This window comes from Myotis davidii, unplaced genomic scaffold (assembly GCF_000327345.1).
Source record: "Myotis davidii unplaced genomic scaffold, ASM32734v1 scaffold286, whole genome shotgun sequence".
NCBI lineage: Eukaryota > Metazoa > Chordata > Mammalia > Chiroptera > Vespertilionidae > Myotis > Myotis davidii.
The window spans coordinates 170,295-177,986 of record NW_006297577.1 but is presented as its reverse complement, the minus strand read 5'-3'; the positions used below and the strand labels follow the sequence as shown (position 1 = coordinate 177,986).

The following is a 7,692-nucleotide window of genomic DNA, read 5'->3' as shown; positions in this document are numbered from 1 at the left end:
GCCCGGTCATAATAATCTGGCCACTCAGTGTATACCTAAGAATCTTAAAACAACAATCAGAAAGAACATATGGACTCCTTATATTCATAGCACTATTTATAATAGCTAATATTTGGAAACAGCCTACGTGCCCATCAGCAGATGAGTGGATTAGAAAACAGTGGTACATCTACACCATAGAATACTATGCCGCTATAGAAAAGAAGGAACCTTTATCATTTGCAACAGCATGGATGGATCTGGAGAGCATTATGCTAAGTAAAATAAGCAAGCCGTAGAAAGATAAATGTCACATGGTCTCACTTATATGTAGGATATATTGATCAACATAATTTGATGAACAAGAATATATCCAGAGACAAATGGTAGGGGAAGGGGAGTAGAGAGCAACCAAATGACTTGTATGCATGCATATTAGCATAACCAATGGACACAGGCCCTGCGTCAGTGGGGGCTTGCCCAGGGTGGGAATGGTCTGGGGGGCAGTCAACTGAGGAAAAAGAAGACACATGTAAAACTTTAGACAATAAAAAAATAAAATAAAAAACAAACAAACAAAAAAGTGTTCCAACTACACAATGGAATACTACGCTGCTGAAAAAAGGAAAGAACTCTTACCATTTGCAACAGCATCGATGGACATGGAGAGTATTATGCTAAGCAAAATCAGCCAGTTGAAGAAAGATAAATATTACATGATCTCACTCATTTGTGGAATATAAGGAATAACATAAACCGATGAACAAAAATAGATTCAGCCCTAGCTGGTTTGGCTCAGTGGATAGAGCATTGGACTGTGGACTGGAAGGTCCTGGGTTTGATTCTGGTCAAGGGCACATGCTCGGGTTGTGGGCTTGATCCCCAATAGGGGGTATGGAGAAGGAAGCCAATCAATGATATTCTCTCATCATTGATGTTTATATATCTCTCTCCCTCTCCCTTCTTCTCTGAAATCAATAAAAATATACTAAAAAAAAAATAGATCCAGAGACAGAGAAGCATTGAACAGAATGTCAAACTTAAGTGGGAAGGCTAGGGAGAGGGGGAAAGGGTAAGAGATCAACCAAAGGACTTGTATGCATGCATATAAGCATAACCAATGGACACAGACACTAGGGGGTTGTGGGCATGTGCTGGGAGGTGGGAGTGGCAGGGGAGAGGTCAACTGGGGAAAAAGGAGACATATGTAATACTATACGTAATACTTTATACAATAAAGCATTTTAAAAAAGATGAAAATAGTGTGCAGCTATCAGCTATTATTCAAGATGGGCCTGAACTAGTATCATCTTCCAAGAGTTGGTCACTATTATGATGCATAAAAAAAACAAAACACACCACAGAAATAATTGAGGCTTCAAAATAGCATGGATTTTTTTTCTTCCAGAAAATATCTTCAACTCTTAATATTGAACCCTATTCTATGACCTATGGCTACATAAAGATGCTTCAATTTATCCAGAAAATAATTTATGAGGAAGGATATGATGGATCCAATCCCCAGAATAAAAAAAAAAAACATTTGAAAATAGCAATCCATAGTCTTGGTTCGCCTTTGTGGGAAGGTGACATTCGCTGTACAAAAAACTGTGACAACAGTCACAGCCTCACAAAATTCCTCTACATTCTTGTGGTCTTCTGCAAACCTCTGTTTCAGCCTGTATCATCACAATGCCAACACATCTTATCCAGAACAAAGCAATTATTGCTTGCATTACAAACTTTTCAAATAAAGTAGTTCATCCGGAGTAATTTTTTAGTTTAGAGAGAGAAACCAATCCTTTTAATAAGGATCATCACAATTTTATTCACATATGGCAGAATTCCCTGGCTTAATAACTTAATTTGTGATGTGTCAGATGTCAAAGCCTTAGCTTTTAAATTAAAAAGGAAGCTATTCACCACTTTGTGACTACATTTGCCTCCAGACTTGTCAGACAGAGTAAACTGCTCAAGCAAGCAGGCTCTGGCAGAATCGGCCAAGCTGGTGGGCCCAGGCTGTGGCATGGTGACTAGAAGCAAGAAGCACCTGGACTTCCAGTGATTCCTCCCTAGTCATTACATGCAAAATTATATGACACTTTAATTATGATTACTAATAGCTTATGTAAATATTTGTCTTAATAATTTGACCCTCCAAATCTTGAAAAACACAGAATTGCAAAATTAGGCCACCGTTCTTCATTTTTTAAACCAAATTTTTGTACAGATGAAATACTTCCATTTTAAAATTTGTTTTATGCTATATCTAAGGAACATTGGTAATTTTATTTTTAAATAAAAACAAATAAAATGTCAATAAATGTAAAATACAAGTGAAGATGTGACTTTAGAGCAAGCCAAATATTATTTAGTATGGAATTTTCTCTGAAAACTGTTGTTTCTAAAATCTCTAAGTATGAAATTCATGTTGACCTCTTCTCCCTCCCCCCACCAGCAAACCTTCCTGCCATACATGGAAGATAGCAGTGAGTGCCAGAGGGGTCAGGGAGTGCACAGTGGCACATTTCTGCTCTTGGAAAGCCCAGAGAACAGCCTGTCAATGGAGAATCACCTTTCATATCTCTTGGGAGTTTCTGATAAAGTGAGTCTATTTAATGCTACCTGAAAGTCATAATGAGTGCTGCCTTTCCCAAGTACCCAAAATATCCAAGCACAGTGATCTTCCTATAGCCCTAGGTGGGGTTCAGGTGTCACATCTACTCATAATGAGGAAACTGAGGCCCTTAGAAGAGAATGACTTGCTGCAGGTCCTCCACTAGCCAGTGGCAAGATGGGGGTAGACCCAAGGATGTCAGCCTTCAAACTCAGGCCCTGCCTTTCATGCTGGGATATCCCCCCTTTAGGGTAGAATTTATTGGGCTTACTACTTGAGGATCCAAGAAGTGCTGGTGGGTCTCATGAGGGAGAGTAGTCTGGAGGGTGCAGCCAAGTCAGGAATCCAGCTTCTACTTGCATTAGCTTGCTGGGTTACTGGAGAGGGACTCCTCAGCCTGACCAAGAAGTCTTCCTCTGTGAGGTAACATGTCCTTCCCCCAAGGAGCATTCTCAGTATCTAGGGAAAACACAAGTACCCTGGAAAGTACTAGGTTCTCTAAAAATAAGATACAACATCACCACCACCCTAACTACTCAGTGACATCAAATACCAAGAAAGATTTTTGTACCAAACAGGAAACAAAAATTCTCTAAGCAAGCCCAAATGGTGCTACACAATTTATAATAGAAATTACCTGCATTTCTTTCATAAAGGTGCCCTCTGACTAAGCTTGTTTGTACTTTTATAGCAGTCCTGGATATTGGCTTTCCTTGTGCAAATCATCTTAGAATGAAACACTTGTCCAGGGCTCCAAAGGCACTGCCTCACAGCAGCAAGATGTGATAGACCAGAAGAATTTCATCATTAGGTAGGAGACACAACTATAAAATGCAGACACAAGTACTATAACAATGCAGAACTGATGGCCTATCCCATAAAATCCCACACCTCTTCAGAGTCCCTAAAAGCTTGATGTTAGTGTTTCTTCTTTGTTATCATTCCAGCCCAGGTATTTATATTCACTATTTCATTCAGTCCTCATATAACCACATGGTATTTTGCAGAATGTGAAGCAGTGTTCAGAGGAATACCTGCTTGCACTCCACAACAGTCACTCGCAGGGAGAAACTCCAATCCAGGTCTGGGAGTGCTAATGCCCAGGTTCTTCCTCTGCACTTACTGCCTCCCACTAGGGCTGTGGCTCAAGACTGAGGAATGCAGAATGGGGGTGGAGGAAGTGGAAGCTACACTAATACATTCCCAGGACCAAACTGGAAATAGAACTAAAATACAGAAAACCATCCTGAAGACTAGCTGGAGAGAGCTCTGATAACCAAGGACAGAAAGTAGTGCATAGAGACAGGTAGAAAGTGTGGAGGCATGAAAAAGCTGGCTGGGCTCCCACAGATAGCAGATGAAGTTCTGGAGGGATATCTCAGCTGTGGGGAGTTCCCACTGAGAACTCTGGGTTTAAACACCAAGCTGTACTCTGTATCCCAGAACACCAGAACTGAGAAAGGTTCCCACATAACATCTGGCTGTGAAAAACAGCACAGGGGGATGTTTGCCAAAGAGAGAAGGCTTGAAATGCAGGCACCCTCTTAAAGGGCCAATGCACAAAATTTTCTGTGCAGCCTCTCTCCTGACTCTGGCAGAGGGAGGGGAGAGGGAGAGAGAGAGGGGGAGAAGGAGAGAGAGAGGGAGAGAGAGAGAGAAAGAGAGAGAGAGAGAGAGAGAGAGAGAGAGAGAGAGAGAGAGAGAGGTGAGCAGAAGCCAGGGGTCTCTGGGGTTAGAGCTCAGAAAGCAGCCACCTCAGTTTCCTGTGCTGAGTCATTCCCTCATACTGCAAAGGACATCTTTCCCTTGCAGACCTTTACCATCCAGGCAGCTTTTGTCAGGGGGAAGCAATTGCCTCACCCCGTTTGAAAACCCTTTGCCTCACCCTGTGGAGTTTCTGAGGCCCAGTAAGAGAGTGAAATTAACAATAAACCTGCCCTACCCTGTTGGAAACCCTCTCACCCCCACCCTGTGGTTGATACCCTGAGGCTGATAAAGACTGGAAAACAATCAGACTGCAGGCAGAGGCCAGGAGTCTTTGCCTGATCTGATCTAATTTGGGGTCTGGAGCAAGGAAAATCAGAACTTGGTGTGTATCTTGGTCCTTTTCAAAGGCACTCAACTCCAGCAGAGGAAGCCATAAGGTGTGGATTGTTGATAGTTACAAACAGGGTACTCAGGGTTAGTCAGAAACAGCATCTGACACTGTCCTGCACTAGAGATTTAGAGACGTAGCAGATCTACCTAATACATAGAAACAATCCCCAAAATGGAGAAACAGAAAAACAAGTCCCGAATGAAAGAACAAGAAAACTCTCCAGAAGAAGAGCTAAATAAAATGGAGATAAATTTATCAGACATAGAGTTTAGAATAGTGGTGGCAAGGATGTTCAATAGCATGAGAAAATATATAGTAATTAGGAAGAATGACATGACACTAATAAAGAACACAATGGAAGGAATACACAGCTAACGAAAGAAAGCTGAGGATCAGATCAATGAATTAGAAGACAGGGTAGAAAAAATGACTCACTCAGAGAACCAAAAAGAAAAAATAATTAAAAAACAGGAGGACAGTTTAAGAGAGTTTTGGGACAACAAGAAATATAACCATATTCACGTAATAGGAGTGCCAGAAGAAGAAGAAATTGAGCAAGGGTTAGAGAACGTGTTTGAAGAAATAATGGCAGAAAACTTCCATAACCTGGTGAAGGAAAAAGTCACACAAGTCCAGGAGGCACAGAGAGTCCAAAGCAAGAAGAACCCAAACAGGCCATACCCAGGCATATCATAATTAAAATGCCAAAAATTAAAGACAAAGAAATCTTAAAAGCAAAAGAAAAGCAATTTGTTACCAATAAATTAGCTCCCAAAAGGCTATCAGCTGATTTCTCATTAGAAACTCTACAGGCCAGAAGGGAGTGGCATGAAGTATTCAAGATAATGAAAGCAAGGATCTGAAACCATGATTACTATATCCAGTAAGGCTCACATTCAAATGCTGTAATGAGAAAAAGAAATATATATATTTCTTTTATATATCTATATCATCTATATCTATATATATAAAAACATGAGCACAAAGAATTAAAATGGCAATAAGTAAGTACCTATCAATAACAACCTTAATGTAAATGGATTCAATGCTCCAATAAAAAGACATAGGGTAGCTGAATGGATACAAAAACATGACCCAACTATATGCTGTCTACAAGAGATCCACCTCAGAACAAAAGACTCACACAAGATGAGAGTGAAGGGATGAGAAAAAATTTTCCATGCAAATGGAAATGAAAATAAAAAGCGGGGGTAGCAATACTCATATCTGACAAAATAAACTTCAAAATGAAGGCGATCACAAGAGATAAAATAATGTCACTACATAATACTAAAGGGATCGATCCAACCAGAGGATATAACCCTGGTAAACATATATGCACCCAAAATAAGAGCATCTAAATATGTAGACAAACTTGTGGAGGACTTTAAGAGAGAGATAAACAGTAATACAGTCATAGTAGGGGACTTTAACACTTGCTGACTTCACTGGATAGGTCAGTCAGACAAAAAAATTAATAAAGAAACAGTTACCTTAAATGACATACTGGATCAGATGGATTTAATTGACATTTATAGAACATTTCACCCCAACGCTGCAGAATATACATTCTTCTCAAGTGCACATGGATCATTCTCAAAGATAGACTACATGTTAGGACACAAAACAAGCCTCTACAAGTTCAAGAAGATTGAAACCATATCAAACATCTTTCCAGATCATGAGGGAATGAAATTAGAAATCAACTATAGTAAAAACACTCAAAACATTTAAAAACATGGAGGCTAAATAGCATGTTATTAAACAATGAATGGGTTACCAATGAGATCAAGAAAGAAATAAAAAAAATTTCCTGGAAACAAATAGAAATGAACACTCAACAACTCAATATTTCACACAGCCAAAGCAGTTCTGAGAAGGAAGTTCATAGCACTACAGGTCTACCTTAAATACAAGAAAAGTTAATAATAAACTACTTAACCCTAAAACTTAGCAAATTAGAAAGAGAACAATGAGAAAATCCCAAATTTAGTAGAAGGAAGGAAATAATAAATATTAGAGCACAAATAATGGCATAGAGACTAAGAAAACAATTAAATCATCAATGAAACCAAGAGCTGGTTCTTTCAAATGATAAACAAGATTGATGAACTATTATCCAGACTCATCAAGAAACAAAGAGAGAGGACCCAAATAAATAAAATCAGAAACGAAAGAGGCGATATAGCTACTGACACCACAGAAATACAAAGGATTGTAAGAAAATATGATGCCAAAAAGCTGAACAATGTAGGTAAATGGACAAAATCCTAGAAACATAATCTTCCAAAACTGAATCAGGAAGAATAAGAAAACCTGAATAGGATAATAACAATTCATGAAATTGAAACAGTAATCAAGAACATGGATGCTAAAATCTTCAGCAAAATAGTAGCAAATCAGATCCAGCAACACACTAACAAGATCATACACCACAATCAAGTGGGATTTATTCCAGGAATGCAAGGTTGGTTCAATATCTGCAAATCAATAAGCATAATATACCACATAAATAAAATGAAGGATAAAATTCATATCAATAGATGTAGAAAAAGCATTTGATAAAACCCAGCGCCTTTTTATGATAAAAATTCTCAACCAAGTGGAAATAGAGGGATCATACTTCAACATAATAAAGGTCATATATGACAAACCTATAGACAGCATCATACTCAATGGGCAAACACTAAAACCATTTCACCTAAGAACAGGGACAAGACAGGATGTCCGCTTTCACTGCTCTTAATTAAACATAGCACTGGAAGTCCTAGCCACAGCCATCAGGAAGAAAATATAAAATGCACTTAAATTGGAAAGGAGGAAGTAAAACTCTCATTATTCACAGAATGACATGATATTGTGCATACAAAACCCCAAAGACTCCACAAAAAAACTACTAGGTTTAGTAAAGGAATTTGGCAATGTAGCAGGATACAATATTAACACCCAGAAATCCATGGCATTTTTATACACCAATAATGAAATCTCAGAAAGAGAA

At 38.8% G+C, this 7,692-nt stretch overlaps 1 pseudogene; it reads left to right on the top strand.

The window, feature by feature from the left end:
• The window catches only part of LOC102753818, a 17,077-nt pseudogene extending 15,110 nt beyond the window's left edge, over window positions 1-1,967 (top strand).
• The last annotated feature ends 5,725 nt before the right edge of the window (window positions 1,968-7,692 follow it).